Here is a 20,114-nt window from a genome sequence, read left to right on the forward strand (position 1 = left end):
CCACTTCTCCAGCCTCCCAGCTGTGTTCCTACAGCTCCCAAAGGGATTTCCCCCTCCCTTTCCCTCCTGGCCCAGACCCCAACCTCCAGTGGGTGTGAGCCTTCCCTGGGTTCAGGGATTGAACCCTCACAGGCCAGTTTCCCCAGCCTGGCGACTCTTCTCCAGCTCACTGTGAAAAGGACAAAAGGATCCCAGAGTACCAGGGCTGGTGCTAAGGTTGTCTGTCTCCAACACTTCCCTCCCCCTCGACTGGTCCTCTCTCAGGACCCAGGGAGACAGCGACAGTGTGAGTGCCCCAGGGAGTGGGGGCCCCTTGCAGCACCTGGGGATGGAGTTCCGACACGTTGTGCTCCTGGGAGTGTCCCCCAGGTTCCGATAGGGAGCTGTATGCTCTCTGAGTCCGTGAAAGACCTAGAACAGATAGGGCCATTCAGCTTGAAGCCACTTAACATCAAGGTTCAGAAGGGCCAGCATGCACAGAAGGCGTGCCCAGGAAAGGGTCGGTTGCTTCTAATGTATCTTTTCTTGGCACCGGAAGGTTCCTTCTCGCCACCCTCATCCTCTCCCTCCTACTCTGGGGTTATGGGGTCACTGGGTCCAGGGCGAACATGGACGCCCTGCCCTAGAGGGCGTTCAGGCCTGTGGTCAGGCGCACCCTGTCAAGTTCAAGAATCTGCCATGCCCTTCCTGGAGCTAAACTCCAGGGGGCGAGCCGCGGAGGGTCCAGGGGCGGGGCCCCGAGAAGGAGAAAGGCCGCGGATGGGGGCACAGGGCGCAGAGCGAGAACGCTGGCCAGGGAGGGAGGCTGGCCACCGCTGCGTCCGTCGTTCCCTCTCCCGAGCCCTCATGACTCGGTTCCCCAGGCCAGGACCGTAGAGAACTAGGGGTGGGGAGACTTCGTGGACCCGACCGCGGCCTAGATGGGCAGCAGAGAAAGCCAGACTAGCGTCCTCTGACGTCTCTGCGGTGGCTCGAACTGAAGCTGGGGAGGCTGAGAGCCGCGCACCCCCCAAGGCCTGGTCGGACTACGCTAAGGCAGGACACAGGAACTCCTGAGGGTCTGCCAGGCTTCCACCCCGCGTCCTCATCCTTCCGACCTCCCTCCCCACCCGTCTCAGGTCCTCTCCTTGGCAGTCCTGACCTCGCCACTCTCCCGCCCCCAGAGCGCCGCTCTGCGCGCTGTCCAACAGCGCCCTCTGGCGGCAGTTCTGGGGAGATGCAGGCGCACAAGGTTTAGGCTGCCGGGGCGCGATGGAAAGGACTTCTGACCCGCCCGAGGGAGTTGCGTCCCCGGCGCGTACTTGACGGTTTGGGGTCTGGATAGAGGGGACAGGGATGCAGTAGCCTCATGACGTCTAGACAGCTCTTTTCCCCTTGGCTCCTCTCTGCCTCTCAAACTCCACGCAGAGCCCCTGTTCCTGTGTGCAGGGCCCTCCCACCCATCAGGAGGAACCAAGGACTCATGACAGTAGGGACAGCAGTGAGAGAGGCAGTGAGAGAGCCATCTCCTCTTCTACCTGAGACCGGGACTCTGTTATCCTGACCCCTTTGGGAAGGTCCCATGGAGACTGAGGTGGATGGGAAAGGGGCAGACTCAGGACCTTCCCAGGGGTTCTTGCATCCAGGCAAGCTGTGTGCCCTGTCCCCATGGCAGTGACAGTCTGCTTCCAGCCTTCGCCTGCCCACCCATGGCTTTCCGTCAGCCAGGTCCCTGTCATATTTTCAGGACCTCAGAAAATTAAGAAATAAAAGCCCCTTCTTATCACGTCCTGAAGATCTCCTGTTCCAAGGGCGAGTGGGAGACGAGCAAGAGGATGTGCAGCCACGGTCAGGTATCTGGGAGCCTTGAGATGTTCCCCAGGCTCTCACCTCCAGCGACAGGAACATTCCTGTCAGCCCCCGCATGGTGATCGGGTCTCAGTCTGGTCCCAAGTTCTGATGGGTTCTTGACATTCATTCATTCAGCAAATACACGCTGAGCTCCTACTATACCAGGCACTTCGGAAGGCAAAACTCAGAGTAACTTGCTCAAAGTCACACACCTAGACGCTGCTAGAGCCAGGTTTCAGCCTCCGGTGCGTGCCAGCCCACTCCCATCTCTCCTCTCTCATCTGAATGATTTCAGTTCACCCCCACCCCCCATCCCGGGACACGACCCACCTCGCCCTTTCTGTGAACCCAACACTCCTGCAATCCCAGGTGTCTTCTATTTGCCTGAGGCCCAGATTCTGGCTCCGCTCACCCCTTTCATCTGTGTGTACGGACAGTCCCTCTACCTGTGATACTCTGCTCTCGTGAGTGTATGTATTGATGATTCTGGGTGAAAGTCACCCATGAAAGCTCTGACCTAGACCTATCTGCTATTACTCCTTCCTTCAGCTAAAGATCAGGCGGGCCCAAGTGGCCCTGTTCGTACCTTCAGCATCCTCCCCTGCCCCTGACCGTGACTGAGCCCTGGCCCACCCAGGCTAGTCGCTGGTGCAGCCTGAGCCCACCAGTATCTGTCCTGAGCATCCAAGTGAGACGCAGGTAGAGAGGGTCTTCAGTGGGGCTGATGGGCATGCTACGTGGTCAGCCTGGGTGACAAAGGAGCAGAGAAGCTCCCTGGAGAATGGAGCAGATGGGGAGAAAAGGCCATAGGACTCCAGAGAGTCCGTCCCCGAGACCGTCCCAGATGGCTTCTACCCCTTCCCTGGTAGGGAAGTCTTGGTAAAGCCCCTTTCCATTGGTCTGCTTTGAGTAGGAGTCTGTTCTGTGCCACTGCCAGCTCCCCGACCCTCTCCTCCCAAGCGTGGCTCTCCTCCCCTGTGCAGTCTCCCATCTTGGCAGCACCTGGCCTCTGTCAAGGGCATGTAGGCCCCTCTCGCGGCCGCCGCGTCCCTCCTGAAGAACCGGCCTCATAATGCAAGCGTTCCCGTTGAGCCAGCAGCAGGGGCGCCACCGTGTGGCAGTTAGGACAAGCGCAGCTTACAGTCCCTCCCGCCGCCCGCTCAGAATGTGCTTATTGATCGAAATTAAATGTTTTACGATGTTGTTCTTCACATTTACTCACAGAGTGAGAATTTGCTAGCAGTTAACGCTCACTAGGTGGGTATATTGTACCAAACACCATTTGTTCTAAGCGCTTTGTTATTAATCTTCACAACTGCCTTATGCCACAGATGCTCTTACTCTCATTCAACAGATGGGGAAACTGAGGCACAGAGAGGTTAAGTAATTTGTCCGAGGTCACGACTTGTCAGTGGCTAAACCAGAGTGAGAACCCAGAGTCCACGTTCTTTACCGCTATGTCACATTGCCTCCTATTTTTTCTTAAAGATTTTAAGTAATCTCTACACCCCACCTGGGGCTCAAACTCACCATCGCGAAATCAAGAGTTGAACGTTCCACCAACTGAGCCAGCCAGCCAGGTGCCCCCCACTGCCTCTTGTGATAGTTTCCTATTGTCCCATTTCCAGTTCAGAAAATCCAGGTGTCCATAAAACCAGCCAACCAGTACTTTTTTTTAAATAAAGATTTTATTTATTTATTTGACAAAGATCACAAGTAGGCAGAGAGAGGAGAGGGGGAAGCAGACTCCCCGCTAAGCAGAGAGCCTGATACCGGGCTCGATCCCGGGATCCTGAGATCATGACCAGAGCCAAAAACAGAGGATTAACCCACTGAGCCACCCAGGCGCCCCAACCAACACCAACCAGACTCAGAGTAAGTGTCTCTCAGCTTGTCTCTTTCCCTCACGCTGCAAGTGGAGTGAGGGAAGGAATCCGCCTTACTCAACTCCACATTCTTAGCTCCTAACAGAGAAGACACAGTCAACATTCCATGCAACCTTCTAGAGATAAGAAGCTGCAGACAGGGGCGCCTGGGTGGCTCAGTGGGTTAAGCCTCTGCCTCATCCAGACTCCCGTGGAGCATTCTGGATGGGAATGAGAATGCACTAATTCGAAGCAATCTGGAGGGGGCGATGTGAGGCGGGGACCATCTTCTGGTTGCCTTTGAGCAATGCTGTGAAGATGCGGGACTTATCCCCCAAGGTGTTCCAGTGCTCAGTCTTCAGCTGCCTGAGCGTGTGCAGGCATGCTCCTCGTTGATGGAAGCCAACAGTTCCATAGACCACCTCTTTTTTTTTTTTAAAAGATTTTATTTATTTATTTGACAGAGAGAAATCACAATTAGGCAGAGAGGCAGGCAGAGAGAGAGGAGGAAGCAGGTTCCCCGCTGAGCAGAGAGCCCGATGCGGGACTCGATCCCAGGACTCTGAGATCATGACCTGAGCCGAAGGCAGCGGCTTAACCCACTGAGCCACCCAGGCGCCCCCCCCTTTTTTTTTTAAGATTTTACTTATGGGACGCTTGGGTGGCTCAGTCGGTTAAGCATCTGCTTTGGCTCAGGTCATGATCCTGGGGTCCTAAGATCGAGTCCTGCTTCCGGCTCCTTGCTCAGGAGGAAGCCTGCTTCTCCCTCTCCCTCTGCCTGCCGCTTCTCCTGCTTATGCTCTCTCACTCTCTCTCTGTCAATTAAATAAATACAATCTTTAAAAAAACAACCAAATAACTTTTGGCTCCTTGAAAACTTAACTACTAATAGCCTGCTGTTGACTTGAAGCTTTACCAATAACATAAAGAGAAGAGAAAAGAAAATGTTATCAAGAAAATCGTAAGGAGTAGAAAATACCTTTATACTACTGGACTGTGTTTATCGGGAAAAAAGTCACATATAAGTGAACCCATGCAGTTCAAACCTGTGTTGTTCAAGGGTCAAGAGTTCGTTTGTGGCAGCATGGCAGGGTCTGGGACAGGGCACTAGGCAAGCCAGGGCAGTGAAGGTGGTGTGTGGTGACGGTGGGGGGACCAGCACTCCAAGGACAGGCAGGTCGATGGTGGGAAAACTTTTATGTACTTGAATTTTCACATCCGTAAAATGGGGCTGGTCATGGAGCCCCTCCTCATGAGGGTTATTGAAAGGATCGAAAGGAATCATTGCTAGAAAGTGCTGAGAATAATGTCCAAATGCCAGTGACCCGTCCATCTCAGCCACTGGCTTTTACCACAGCAGTGGCCTTCTCTCCTCTGTGGTGTGGTCTGAGAGGCTCCGCTGTATAAGTAACAGGTTTTCAATAACTTGATCTGCCCAAACAGGAAATGGGCTGCCTGTTGAGGTGGTGAGCCTCCTGTTGCTGGAGGTGTGCAAGCAGAGTCGAGAGAATGGGTGACCCACACAGGGACGCTTTCAGGCCACGGTTCATCCGGGGCTCCAGGAACCATGTCAATGCCCTGTGTGCTGTGTGCCTGGCTCGCCTTCCCCTCCTGATTCTAGCCTTTAGCGAGTTGTTGGTCTCCATCTCCTTCCCTTTGGGACTGAATTTTCTGTCTCTGCCAAGCCCTTATGGCTTGGCTGCCTCCCCATCCCTTTCGGTGATTGAAGTCACTCTTCTCCTAAGGCCACCGGAGGCTAGCCAAGGCCTGGATACCTCCCTGGGGCCTGAAACACGGAGACTCAGGTCCCTGCTCTGGCTTCGGAAGGAGCTGGGCAGGCACAGTTTCTCCATCTCTGCAGATGTCTCTGCCAGTCTTGGTGACTGCAGCCCACACTGATGGTCTGGCTTTGACAGATGTGGAGCGGCCATGTTTAGCTGAGCTGAGATACCCACCACAGACAGCTGTATCCATTGGGGCCGGGGTACTAGATAACTTCGGGGGTGCCTTTCTTATGGACCCTGTCCTTCCTTCAGGGGTGCTTATTGTAGAGGGAGGGGAAGTAGGCAGAGGTGCACATCAGAACACCGAAGTGAGAAAGAATACCATTAAAAAAAAAAAAAAAGACGCCGGAACTCCCAGGTGGCTCAGTCAGTTAAGCGTCTGCCTTCGGCACAGGTCATGATTGTGGGGTCCTGGGATCCAGTCCCACGTCTGGCTCCCTATTCAGCGGGGAATCTGTCTTCCCCTCCCCCTTCTACTCCTTCCCACCGCTTGTGTGTGTGCTCTCTGAACCAAATAAATAAAAAAACTGTTAAAGATTATTTATTTATTCGACAGAGAGAGAGAGAGAATGAACACACAAGCAGGGGGAGAAGCAGAGGGAAAGGGAGAAGCAGGCTCCCTGCTGAGCAAGCAGCCTGATGCCGGATTCAATCCCAGGACCCCAGGATCATGACCTGAGCTGAAGGCAGATGCTTAACCCCCTGAGCCACCGGGCACCCCTAAACAAATAAAATCTTTTAAAATAAAATTGGTGCCTCAGTCAGTTGAGCGTCCAAGTCTTGATCTCGGTTCAGGCCATGATCCCATAGTCATGAGTTCAAGCCCCACAGTAGGTTCTGCCCTGGGGGTGAAGCTTAATAAAAAATAAAATAAAATTAGGATAAAAAACATTTAATATTGGCATAAATTAATATTAAACTGTACATGAACTAAATTTTTCTTTTAAATTTATTTGACAAACAGAGATCACAAGTTGGCAGAGAGACAGGCAGAGAGAGAGAGGAAGCAGGCTCCCCACTGAGCAGAGAGCCCGAGGCGGGGTTCGATCCCAGGACCTTGGGATCATGACCTGAGCTGAAGGCAGAGGCCTAACCCACTGGGCCACTCAGGTGCCCCGAACTAACAGGAATTTTTAAAAAGATTATTTTTTTTTTAATTTGACATAGAGAGAGAGAGAGCACAAGCAGGGGGAGCAGCAGACACAGGGAGGGGGAGAAGCAGGCTTCCCGCTGAGCAGGGAGCCCAATGCGGGGCTCAATCCCAGGACCCCAGGATCATGACCTGAGCCAAAGGCAGACGCTTAACAACTGAGCCACCCAGGTGCCCCAAACTAACTGGAATTTTTAAAAGAGATTTTATTCATTTATTTGACAGAGAACACAAGCGGAGGGAGTGGCTGGCAGAGAGAGAGGGAAAAGCAGGCTCCTGGCGGAGCAGGGAGCCTGACACGGGCTCTATCCCAGGAGCCCGGGATCATGAAGGCCACTGAAGGAAGATGCTTAACCGACTGAGCCACCTGGGCGCCCTGCACTAACCAGAAGTTAAAGAAAAACTAAGAATATGTATATTGGTATAAAACTTGCATTTTGGAAAAATGAAACCTGCTTTGTTCATGCAATGTAGCTAGAGAAAGTAGAGGTGGATGAAATCTTTTCTTCTAACGGGGCTTACGGAGGAGAACTTGATTCTCAGTCGTGTGCGTGGCTGTCGTGGGAGAGCCGGAGATGTCAGTGTCTGCTTTGAAGTGATCGGAGGCTCTGCTGGTTCCTTCGGTGGAGCAGGTCACTCTTGGTTTCAGTTCAGGTCATGATCTCATGGGGCACGAGATGAGGCTCAGAGTGTGGCTCCTGCTCGGTTCCAAGTCCGCTTGGGATTCTTTCCTTCTTCCTCTCCCTCCCCCTTTGCTCCTCCCCCTCAGTCAGAGGAGCATGTGACTCTATTTTTCCTTTTTTTAAAGAATTATTTATTTATTTGACACAGAGAGAGAGAGAGACAGGGAGAGAGGGAACACAAGCAGGGGGAGTGGGAGAGGGAAAAGCCGGCTTCCCGCAGAGCAGGGCGCCTGATGCGGGGCTCCCTGGACTCAGGACCCTAGCCAAAAGGCAGACGCTTAAGGACTGAGCCACCCAGGCGTCCCAGCTTGTGTCTCTTGATGTCGGGGCTTGCAAGTATGAGCCCTATGTTGGGTGTAGAGATTACTTTTTTTTTTTTTTAATTTTATTTATTTATTTATTTGGCAGAGAGAGAGAGAGAGTGAGCACAAGTAGAGGGAGCAGCAGAGAGAGGATGGGGGAGAAGCAGGTACCCCGAGATTACTTTAAAATAAAATCTTTAAGGCAAATTAAAAACAGGGGCCCTTGGGTGGCTCAGTTGGTTAAGTGTCTGCCTTCTGCTCAGGTCATGATCCAGGTGTCCTGGGATCGAACCCCATGTTGGGCTCCCTGCTCAGCCTCTCGCTTACGTGCTCTATCTCAAATAAATAAATAAAATCTTAAAAAATAAAAATAAAATCATAAAAGAAGAGTGATCAAGGAACAAAATCGAGAAACCTGGTGGTCTTAAAGAGTGCGTGAGCTCCCTCTGAGCGTCCAGCAGGGGGCGAATGCACAGGGGAGGGCACGGGACAGGGTGAGGCATGAACAGGGTAAGAGGGAAGGGGTCCCAGGCATTCGGTGCCAGTGGTGGGCCAAAGGGTGGGTTTAGGCCCCCCATAACCTCCAGCGTCCTTCTCTAGTCACCCAAGGAATACCGGTCCCTGGGACCATACGCAAAGAAGGGGAGGAACACTACTTTCTGTCACTATGGTCATCTGAACAGACACTCTAAAAACAGTGTGTCCCCTGGCAGGTACCACGTCGGTGTATTCACATTGTATCCTCCCTTTTTGGCACAGTTCTGGGCACGTCGTGGCCATTCCCTTCTGTCCGGGTCAGCACCCCACGCCCTGGAAGACACGGTCTGCCTCAGTTCCCATGACAAAGTCCCACAGACTCGGTGGCGTCAATGACACTTATTTTCTCACAGTTCTCGTGGTGTGACCAGGTTGGTTCCTTCTGAGACCACGCTCCTTGGATTGTTGATGCCATCTCTGTGGCCAGGGCTCCAGGGCTCCCAGACAGACCGGGACAGGTCACTCCCCACTGACAGAATCCTACGGCAGAGAGAGGAGTGTCGGTGAAACAGGAAGGGAGTTTATCTCAATGAGACCCACACCGGGAAGACAGTGGACAGCCTCTCGAAGACTCAACGTGCTGATAAAGCCTCCAGATTTCTGTGAGGAGAATGTGGGAAGAAGGTGGGAGGTGAAGGTCAAATCTCAGAGGCAATCATGGGTGGGTCTCACTGTACAGGGCAGTCCTTGTCGCCTGAGGGGCTGGTGTATTCCCATCAAGGCGCTTTGCCCTCAGGGTCTTCCGCCCAAGTGACCAGACCAGCTGGAATGAAGAGCAAGAGCCCAACCAGCAAGTTCAAGGTCAACCTGTTTCATCTCCTTCCTGTATCTCCACATGGTCTTCCCTCTCCGTGAGTCTGTGTCCTAATCTCCTCCTCTTCTTCCTTCTTCTTCTCCTTTTTTTTTTTTTTTTAAGAAAAAAACCTTGAACTTACAACCCAGAGATCAAGAATCACCTGCTCGGGCGCCTGGGTGGCTCAGTGGGTTAAGCCGCTGCCTTCGGCTCAGGTCATGATCTCAGGGTCCTGGGATCGAGTCCCACATCGGGCTCTCTGCTCAGCAGCGAGCCTGCTTCCCTCTCTCTCTGCCTGCCTCTCTGTCTACTTGTGATCTCTCTCTGTCAAATAAATAAATAAAATCTTTAAAAAAAAAAAAAAAAAAAAAAAAAGAATCACCTGCTCCAACTGAACCAGCCGGCGTCCCTCGGAATATCCTCTTCTTAAAGGGACGGTTAGATCCGATGAGGGCCTTCCCTAATGACTCCATTTTGGCTTAATTATTTCCTTAAATATCCTTTCTCCAAATACAACCACATTCTGAGGTGTTGGGGGTTAGGACTTAAACATATGAGTTCTGGGTGGACTACAAGCCAACTCCGTTTCCCATCTTGGCTGGTGGACTCCAGCCTGTCCGGGCTCGCGTGGATGTGGGGCGCAGGGGTCATCATAATGCAAAGACCATCCCCCTCCTCATCCCAAGGTGTATGATCTTACCCGGCCACGGGTCACCAGGCTTTTCTTGCTCCCCTCTCCTCAGTTTCCACCATCACCCTTCTCTGAAGTCTGGTGTGGTCCCTTGCTCCGTGGAGGACCTGCTGTCCTGTCCTGATCCATACATGCTTGTCCCCACCCCCCCCCACACTCCAGAATTTGCCACTGGCTTCCTAGAAACCATCAAGTCCTATGTTCACCGGGACACGGGGACCACTCCAGGCCGACACTGGCCCCAATTCCAGCCTGGTTGCGGAGGGAAGCTCTTCCGCATTTCTCCTGTCCTGTCCCCGCTCCGGGGCCAGCAGTGGACACCATCTCATGCCAGGCTAGAGTGGGTCTTCATGCCTGTCTCCCTAAGGGTCTATTTGCACCTGTCCGAAGCCTCTTGGTTCTAGAGACAGGCTGGTTCTAGATCGGGAGGGGTTTTGCGGCATCAGTCAAGGTCAATGTTGCCAGCAGCCTGTGCAAGGGGCATCTGTTTGTGCCTCCGCTAAATCGAAACATAGTGACGCCACCCTTCTGTGCCACAGGGGCGGCTCCCAGCCCTGCTAACTAACCGGTGTGTCATCCCCTCAGCAAAGCCCACGGATCCACACAAACCATCTGGAGTGGGAAAGACCCCGCGAAGCCGGAAGTCAGCGGGAAGCAGCCGAAATGTCCAGGCGGTCACAAACACTGCGGCAAGGGTCACGCCTGACCGCGGAAAAGGAATCCCTCTGCAGTGGCAGGTGTGTGGGCGCACAGATACCGAGCATTACGAATATAGCAACATCCGGAAGAACGCCCACCGCAATGTTAGTGACTGTCTCTAGTGACGCGTTCATGGAAGGTTTGAATTCTTTTCACCAGCGGGAGGGGTAGCGGTGAGGGCCAGCCTGGGTCTAAATGACATTCGAGGGCACCTGGATGGCTTAGATGGTTAAGCGTCTGACTTCAGGTCATGATCTCAGGGTCCTGGGATGGAGCCCCGCATTGGGCTCCCTGCTCAGCAGGGCGTCTGCTTTTCCCTCTCGCTCTGCCCCTCCCCCCTGCTCATGCTTACGCTGTCTCTCCAACAAATAAATAAAATCTTTTAAAAATAATAAATAAATGGGATGAGACAGTCCATCTGGGCTGGCCTGGGGAACTCCTAGGATTCGCAGCCAGAAGGCTACTTTCACGTTATCTCCGGGAACTACAGCTCGGTACCAGTATCCTACCAACCTGGATTCGAATCACCCATTCTAATGTGTATAGGGGTTCCCCCCCCACACCACCACCAGTTCTCCAACACCAGCTGGGTCTCCTACAGCATCCCATTCCATAGGTTAAGGGCTCCATCCCTCCAGATCACCCCAACCTCGGATGCCAATCAGAGGTCTGGATGGTTACCTGTGGTTCTGACCGTTTGGCTGTGAAACAGAGGTTCCCATGGCCCTGTCCTTAGGTTGGATCAATCTGTAAGAGTGGCTCATAGTGTATTCATTAATTGCTGGCTTATTAAAAGGATATTAAAAGTTACGTATCAGAGATACCTGGGTGGCTCAGTCGTCAAGCATCTGCCTTCAGCTCAGATCATGATCCCAGGGTGCTGGGATCGAGCCCCACATTGGGCCCCCTGCTCAGCGGGGAGCCTGCTTCTCCCTCTGCTGCTCCCCACTTATGCTTTGTCTCTCTGTCTCTGACAAATAGAGTCTTAATAAAGCAACTACCAAAGCCAGATGAAGAGATACTTGGGGTGAGATCCAGAACAAAGTACCTCGTGTCTCTGGGGAGTTCGGGGCCCCACCCAGTGGCACGCAGAGGAGTTCTGGTTCACCATCCTGGAAGCTCTCTGAATACCAGCCTTTTGGGTTTTTATAATTTGAATTTTTTTAACGATTTTATTTATTTGACAGACACAGATCACAAGTAGGCAGAGAGGCAGGCAGAGAGAGAGGAAGGGAAGTGGGCTCCCTGCTGAGCAGAGAGCCTGATGCGGAGCTCGATTCCAGGACCCTGAGATCATGACCTGAGCGGAAGGTAGAGGCTTTAACCCACTGAGCTACACAGGCGCCCCAATGATTTGATTTTTTAAATGATTTTAGTTATTTATTGAGAGGGAGAGGGAGAGAGAGAGAGAGAGAGCACAAATTGGGGAAGGGGCAGAGGTCGAGGGAGAAGCAGACGCCCCGCTGAGCAGGGAGCCCCATGTGGGACTCAATCCGAGGACTCTGGGATCTCGAGCTGAGCCAAAGGGAGATGCTTAACCGATTGAGCCACCTAGGCACCCTATGGTTTGACTTTCTTATGTCAGATTCAGTACATAGGCACAATTGATGAAATTGTTTTCCACTGGTGGCTGAGTCAATCTCTAATTTCCCAGGAAATCAGGGGGAGGGACTGAAAGTTCCACCTCTCTATTTATGGTCGGTTCCCCTGGCAACCAGTACCCACCCCTCTTAGGGGATTTCCAAAACTCATCTCCTCAGCTTAAACTCAGCTGTGGTTGAGGGGGGCTTGTTATGAATGACAAGACGCTCGCTGGCTTCACCTTGATGGTTCTGAAGTGATCTCAGGAACTGAGGACCAGAGACCAAATATTGTGAAAAAAGACGCTCCCATTGCTCTTGTTCAGGAAATTCCAAGGGTTTTGGGCTTGGGGAGCTGAACCCTGGACCAATTATATTCAGTATCTCTTATAAATCTCGATATCATCGGAACCTTCTGAAAGTTTATAAATCCTGATACAACAGTAAGAGCTAACCCTTATAGGGTCCTTACAAGGGGTCAGGTACTTACCAAGCAGTTTGCTTTCATTTTGATGCATAGATACTATTGATTTTCTCACCTTACAGATGAGGAAGCTGAGTCCAGGAGAGCTTAAGTGACCCATCAAAGGTCACATGCTGTTGAGAACCCAACTTTCATGAATTGATGAATTGATTAATTAAAAAACAATCTTTGGGACGCCTGGGTGGCTCAGTGGGTTAAGCCTCTGCCTTCGGCTCAGGTCATGATCTCAGGGTCCTGGGATGGAGCCCCGCATCAGGCTCTTTGCTCAGCAGGGAGCCTGCTTCCCCCCCGCCCCCCTTCTCTGCCTGCCTCTCTGCCTACTTGTGATCTCTGTCAAATAAATAAATAAAATCTTTAAAAAAAACCAACCAAACAAACAAAAAAAAAACAGTCTTTATGAAGTAATCTCTGTGCTCAACATGGAGCTCGAACTCCCGGCCACGAGATCAGGAGTCCCATGTTCCACTGACTGAGCCTGCCAGGTGCCCCAAGAACCCAGCTTTGAGCCCCTCACCGTGTCCACCCTTCAAAGTTCCCCGGGATATTAAGAGTCACAGCCGTCCATCTCTCCAGGAGAGAAGCCGGATACTCAGGGTGCCTGCTGGAGGCCTGCCGGCCTTCAGACAGGCCGCGGTGGCCGACAGACCATGTCACTGGTCCTGGAACCCAACTGAGATGTCCCCAGGGGAATCCTGAGGGCGGGGACTGGGGTCAGGGGCGCGAGTGAGGATCACTAACTTCACAGTCATTCCATCTGCGCCCACCGGCGGTGACGCCCAGAAAGAAAGCCTCCAGCAGGCAGTAGTTCCTGCTTTTTTTTCTGGTGGAGGAAACTTCTAAAAATGACAAAAGCTATACATGCCTCTCATAGCACTACATAGCCATGGAGAGAGAAAAGACCTCGTCATCCTCCCTCTCCTTGCTCGCCCGGGCTCTGCCCAGGGAAGCCAGGTTGCTCCCACCACTCAGTTCCAACAAACCCAGAAAACACACATGGAGGGATAGACTTGCAATGACGTGGATGGAACGAGAGGGTATTATGCTGAGCAAAATAAGTCAGTCAGAGAAAGACAACTATCATATGATCTCACTCACAAAAAAGATTTATTTATTTATTTATTTATTTATGAGAGAGAGAGAGACAGAGAGCGCGCACAAACAGGGGGACTGGCAGAGGGAGAGGGAGAAGCAGACTTCCCACTGAGCAGGGAGCCCAATGCAGCCAGACCCCAGGACCCTGGGATCATGACCTGAGCTGAAGGCAGACGCTTAACTGACTGAGGCACCCAGGTGCCTCCCAAGACTCTTTAATCCTAGGAAACCAACAGGGTTGCTCGGGGGAGGGCAGTAGGGGTGAGGTAACTGGGTGATGGGCATTAAGGAGGACTCATGATGTAATGAGCAATAGGGTATTATATAAGACTGATGAGTCACTGACCTTTACCTCTGAAACGAATAATACACTATATGTTAGTTAATTGAATTTAAATTTAAAAAGATAAATGCTCAAAATAATATATACACATATATAACTCTGCTCAGTTTTTTTTGTCTGGTTGGTTTATTTGTCAGAGAGAGATAGAGTGAGAGAGGGAACACAAGCAGGGGGAATGGGAGAGGGAGAAGCAGGCTCCCCATTGCGCAGGGAGCTCGATCCTAGGACCTGATTTCATGGCCTGAGCCAAAGACAGACGCTTAATCACTGAGCCACCCAGGTGCCCCCTGGGTTTTGTTTTTAACAAAGGCGGAATCATCCTATAACCAGGGCTCTGCAACCTTCAATTTTCACGGAGCTGAGTATCACGGTCATCCCTCCAGATGAATGGACAGCCCAGACTCCTTATTCACGGCAGTCACGTCACGCTGGATAAAGTCGAGGAGAGCACCGAATCAGCAAATGGGGAACCTTTGGTCCTAGAGCAATGCAGGGCTGGGTTCCAGTGAGCCTCTGGTCACAACAACTTTATCAATTGATCCCTACATACCTACAACTACAGAAGCTCGTTCTATGTGTGTTTCTACCTAAAGACATCTTATTTAATGGATATTGCTGGTTCATTAACATTGCACTCTGGGTCAGCAGCACGATGACTCACCTCTGAACGAAGCTTCTCTATTCTGTATTTGCTCTGTAAGGCACATCACAGCGGACGGCTTAGCCACAGCAGAGAGCACTTCAGCACCATGCCTGGGGGTCATTTTAAGCAGCAAAATCACACACAAAAATCATCAAGATAGGAAAATCGTGGCCCACTAAACTGCTGATAGGATGCTGGGTTGCTGTATGAGAGCTGAGCGAGAAGGCAGAGCGTCCCCTTGTTGCCTGGTGGCCTAGCCATGGGGAGAGAGCGGATTTTCTGCTCCCTTCCAGGAGGGTCTGGCCTGACACCCTGGGGGTGGGAGGGTCCCCAAAGAGCAGCAGAGCCTGCAGGACAGCCAGGTGGGGGGCTCGGAAGGAAATGGGTTTGAATCCTGGCTCCAAAGCTAGGTGACCTCAAGCAGATCATACTGGATCACCCTGTGCCTCAGTGTCCTCATCTCTAGAATGGGAAAGTAATGGCCTTCTAGGGAGTTTGTGACGTTTAGCCACAGTGATGTGCTCTGATTCCCTGCTCAGAGGAGGCTTTGGTTGTGTGCCCACGTGCCCTGAGCTGGCTGGCCCAGCCGCAGGGCGGGTAACATCAGGATAGGGCTGGAGAAGGTGGCCAGTAGCCTTACCTTCCTTTGGCCCAACATCCTGAGTTGGATTGTTCCGAGACTGAGCGAGTCTGCCTGACCTTGAGAGGAACGATCTGTATGTAGGTCGCTCTGCCTCTGCGTTGGGGGAATCACAGCCAGGCCAGACCCCCGGCTCACTCCAGGGCACCAGGGCACCAGGGCGGTGGGGTGGGGCGGCACAAGGTCTTTGGCACCCCACAGACCCAACCCATCAGCCCCTTTCTTTTACAGAGGGTAAGTCCGATCCCTTAGAATTCTTTTGGCTGCAAGCACCAGAAACCTGACTCAAACCAGTTTTGGCAGGCAAAAGGGGAATTTATTGGCTTGTATTGTCAAACTGCGGCAAGAAAAGGGACATCAGGAACTTGATGTCATTGGGGTCTTGTCTGGCCCTTCTCTTTCCTTTCTGCAGATCAGACCGGCTTTCTCCACACCACAGGTGCATGGCTGTGGCAGTTTTAATTGTACATTCACCCAGACTTGAGACCTGACCCCCTCCTCTACCTACCGCTTCCAAACAATCCCTCGGGCCCCTGGGTGGCTCAGTCGATGAAGCGTCTGCCTTCAGCTCAGGTCATGGTCTCAGGGTCCTGGGATCGAGTCCCATGTTGGACTCTGCTTGGGGAGGCTGCTTCTCCCTCCGCCCGCCCCCTGCTCCCTGCTCCCCACCCTTGCCTCGTTCATGTGTCTCTGCACAACCTCTCCCTCTCTTAAAAATAAATAAGTAAATAAATAATCTAAAAAACAAAATCCTAAGCAAACGGAGTGATGGGCCCCCTGTTTGGACCACCTGCCACCCTTAGATCAGTCCTTGCAAGTGGTAGATGTGGCTCCTTTTGGGCTACCTGCGGGAGGCCGGAGGTGTACATTGGGGAGGGCGGGGAGCAGTAACACAGGCCTGCCAGAGGAATCATGGTGACCTGATGGCCCCCCGCCCCTGAAAGTGTGTCAGCTATATTTGGAGAGGGAAAATCACTGTTCGTTTTTTTTTTTCCTTTTTTTTTTCAAGATTTTTTAGTTTATTTGACAAAGAGAGAGACAGTGAGAGAGGGAACACAAGCAGGGGGAGCGGGAGAGGGAGAAGCAGGCTTCCCACCGAGCAGGAAGCCCGATGTGGGGCTCCATCCCAGGACCCTGAGACCATGCATGACCTGAGCTGAAGGCAGATGCTTAACAGCTGAGCCACCCACGCGACCCTCTTTTTTTTCTTTTTTTAAATGAAGTTTTAGCTTAATACATTATTTTTGAACAGGTAAGAAGCTCACAATTCACAATTCAAAAGCTACAACAGAAATGAACCGAGGAATCTGTGTCTTCAGCCACTGGGGGCATCATGGCGTCCAAGGGATGGAGCCTTGGCCACGCCCCTTAGGACTTCTGGGGTGGAGATGAGGCCAGGGTTTGGCTGAGAGCCAGAGTTAGCTACACGCATCTGGCCTTGGGGGTGCTTGCTCCCCGGTGGACACAGCCTCCCCTCCCCAACCATGTGCTCCCAGTTACGCCCTGGGGAGCCTCCACCATTCCTGAACAGAGCTGGAGTAGGTCAGCTGCTACCACAAGGCCCTCCCTCTCCTTTCTGCCCACCCGCTGGATCTTAGATTCTCTGTGCCCCGGTCTCTTCACAGCCCATCAGACCCAGGACTGGTAGCAGGTTAGAGAACCTCGACTGGATGGGCCAGGTCTGCCCTCTGCCAGGTATGGGTTCTTGAGAGGACCCAACACACTCTGACCCACTCATGAGGCACTGAGTGAGTGAGGGTGAACCGGAACAGCCAAAGGCCACCGACTTGAAGTTGAGGGGCAAGGAGGCCCAGGTTGGCAGGTCAGGGAAACCATGATGTTCTCTCTGACATTGTGACATAGTCCGGCCTCTTAGACATTAGTCACACTTCGGTGACCTTTGCTTCCATCTGGGGGGTCGTGGATCCTCTCTGCAGACCGGAAGAGGGAGAGCGGACTCCTGTACTCTCTTCCTGCAGACTCCTGCAATGATATGCTGGGCCCAGGCCCCCCACCCTGGACATACCCCTGTCTAGAGCCACCAGGCTCCACCAACAGGGTGCTCCGCTTCCTCCCTCTGCCCTGTCCAGGCCAGACCTCCTGCCAGCCCGTGCCTTCTGCCTTCCAAGGTGCTGCTGGCCGCTGAGCTGAGGGGCTTCCAGTCCCAGGCCCTGGTGCTCCGCAGCTCCCCGTCTTGGCCTCTTCATTCCTGGGAGTAGGAGTAAGGGGGTGATGGCGGCTTGCTGGCAGTTTTTAAGGGGAGCGAGGCGGCCCCTCTCCCGGATCCTAATCCCTGGGAACCCACAGAAATGGGTGGAGAACTTGGCCCGAAACATTGATGGAGCGCTCGTTCTCAGATGCTGTGCCTGGCCCAGGAGGTCCAAGGTGATGAAGACCCCCTTCCTCGAGGCTGCGAGCCATGTGCATACTCCCAGGTCCTGGGCCAGGCAGAAGATGACACATGTCATAGTAGAGGTGCAAATACAATGGGCCAGGCGTGTCTGCTAGATCTTGTCTGCCGGAACTTGGCTTCCGTTCCCATCCTCTTCTCTGTTCCCCTAAGGATTACAGTGGGTAGGAGGCTAAGAACTACATTTCCCAGATACCCTTGCAGCTAGGTTTCTGGTTGGGATTGATATCGGGCCTGTGAGATACATAGGAGGATCTGAGAGGCCAAAGAGAGGCAGGGACCGTCTTTCTGTGGTCTTGGCCCAGACTAGCAAGCTCTGGCTAACAAGACTGTTGTCACAGCCCAACACGGTGTGTCATCCTCCAGTCACTGGCTTTCATTGTGGTGGCAGCCACAGCGGTAGCCGTGGCAACGGCGGCCTCCTTTCCTCTAGAATCTGGCTCCAGATCACAGCCGTGGTGGGGGGGTGACCTTGAAGCAAGTTACCTCTGGCGGCCACCCCTCAGCCCCCCCAACCGTCCTCGCCCACGTGGGTAAAGCCCGGTATCGCATCTCTTTTTGCTTTTTGAAATAACCAGACTGTTTCCTCGTTCCTGCTTTGAAATCTGAGGGACACGATGGATGTGGAGGGAAAACTATTGTCACTGGGCAGAGTCATTGGCTCACGCAGTACCTGTGGACAGGACGCTTCCTTTGTGCAGGCACTGGGCTAGGTGCTGGGGTGTAAGAGACACCAGCTGCGTCTGGCACCGGCCCGTAGGGAGCTCACGGTGGGCGGGGAGGAGACAGGGGATCCATACCCCAAGGTGATGGAGCCCAGGGGAGGGTCCTGGCATAGAGCAAAGTTTGGTTTCAGAAAACAGAGACCTTTCCGGATATTGTAATATGAAAGAGACTCAAAATGGGCACTGTCCCTTCCTGTCAGGGAGCTTCTCATGCACAGAAACAATGGTTTACGTTTCCATCCATTTCCTTTTTTCCGGCCCTAAACTACCCAGGTCTGACAGAACCAGTATCCCCCTGAACTAAGAAGCGTATGGTGGGGGTGCCTGGCTCAGTGGGTTAAGCCTCTGCCTTCGACTCAGGTCATGATCTCAGGGTCCTGGGATGGAGCCCTGCATCAGGCTCTCTGCTCAGCGGGAAGTCTGCTTCCCCCATCACTCTCTGCCTGCCTCTCTGCCTACTTGTGATCTCTGTCTGTCAAATAAATAAAATCTTAAAAATAAGGAAGCATATTGTGAAAACAGCCCTATTAATTCATTTTGAATTTCATAGACATGTCAGTTTGATCCCACAGGTGGTAGATGGAGCCCTAGCAGGGCATGAGTGGACCCCAAAGGAGCCCCCCCTTTCCTGTAGGTTTCTGCTAGAAACAGCTCCAAAGGGATGGGTGTCTTCTGCTTTCTGAAGCCCGGTTGGACAGGTCTGGTTATTTCAGGGACAAGTGCCCCAGGGTGCTCAGCCCTGGCACAATTTTTATGAAATCACTGACACAGGACAATCGTACCTTGTGTTTTGTGAGCAGTTTCTCTGGGCCAGGCATGGTTTCAATACTTTCCACATAGAATCTTAATATCTGAGGGGCCTGAGGTCTTACCCCAATCACTCTGGTGTGGGGCAGCAAGCCAATGATCAGGGTTGGCTTTCTGTCTCCCCAAATTTGCTTTCTTGCCTATGGGTGTTTAGTGGGCTTGCCGAAGTGCCCGCTGGCTTTGGAATCATAGAGTGCTTGTGGTTTTTTTTTTTTAATATTTTATTTATTTATTTTTTGACAGAGAGAGACACAGCGAGAGAGGGAACAGAAGCAGGGGGAGTTGGAGAGGGAGAAGCAGACTTCCCATTGGGCGGGGAGCCCAGGGCAGGGCTCGATCCCAGGACCCTGGCAGACGCTTAACTGAGCCACCCAGACGCCTTGAGTGCTTGGGTTCTGATCCAGGCCCCCTCCTCACTGTGTGATTTTTGGGTGAGGGAGTCAATTTCACACTTGTTACCAGAGCCTTCCTCTTCTCCTTTGGATAACAGCGTAAGGATAGTACCAATTTATTGATAGTACCAGGAAGGTGATCAGGAGGATTAAATGAGATGGTACCCTAGGTGTTTAGACTGGCTCATTTGGAAGTGGTTCTGCTCTTCAGAAAAAGGAAGAAGAGAGGTTTTTATTTTTATTTTTTTCCCTCGGAGCTGGAACCTGCCAAAGCTGGGCTTAGCAAACAGGACAGAAAAGGGTCAGCAGGAAGTAAGCTCACTAGAGGAACCTGGAGTAGTCCCTCGCTCAGAGGGAGTCCCTATGTTATTAGTAGTGATGTAAGTCCACACCAACCGGCATCCCTGACCCCAGCCTGGTGCCAACCTTGGAGCAGGCGTTCCCAGCTTTCAAGGTCAGTGGGTATTCACTGTATTACGCAGTTATCAAGTTCCTTGCAATAAAGCAGGTCTCCCTGGGTTCCAATCCCAGCTATAGGGTTTTAGGCACACTACCTCACCTCTCTGTGCCTCACTTTCCCCACAAGTAAAAGGGGATTATAACAGAGGCGCCTGGATGGCTCAGTGGGTTAAAGCCTCTGCCTTTGGCTCAGGTCATGATCCCA

The sequence above is a fragment of the Meles meles genome, chromosome 6 (genome assembly GCF_922984935.1).
Source record: "Meles meles chromosome 6, mMelMel3.1 paternal haplotype, whole genome shotgun sequence".
NCBI classification, from domain to species: Eukaryota; Metazoa; Chordata; class Mammalia; order Carnivora; family Mustelidae; genus Meles; species Meles meles.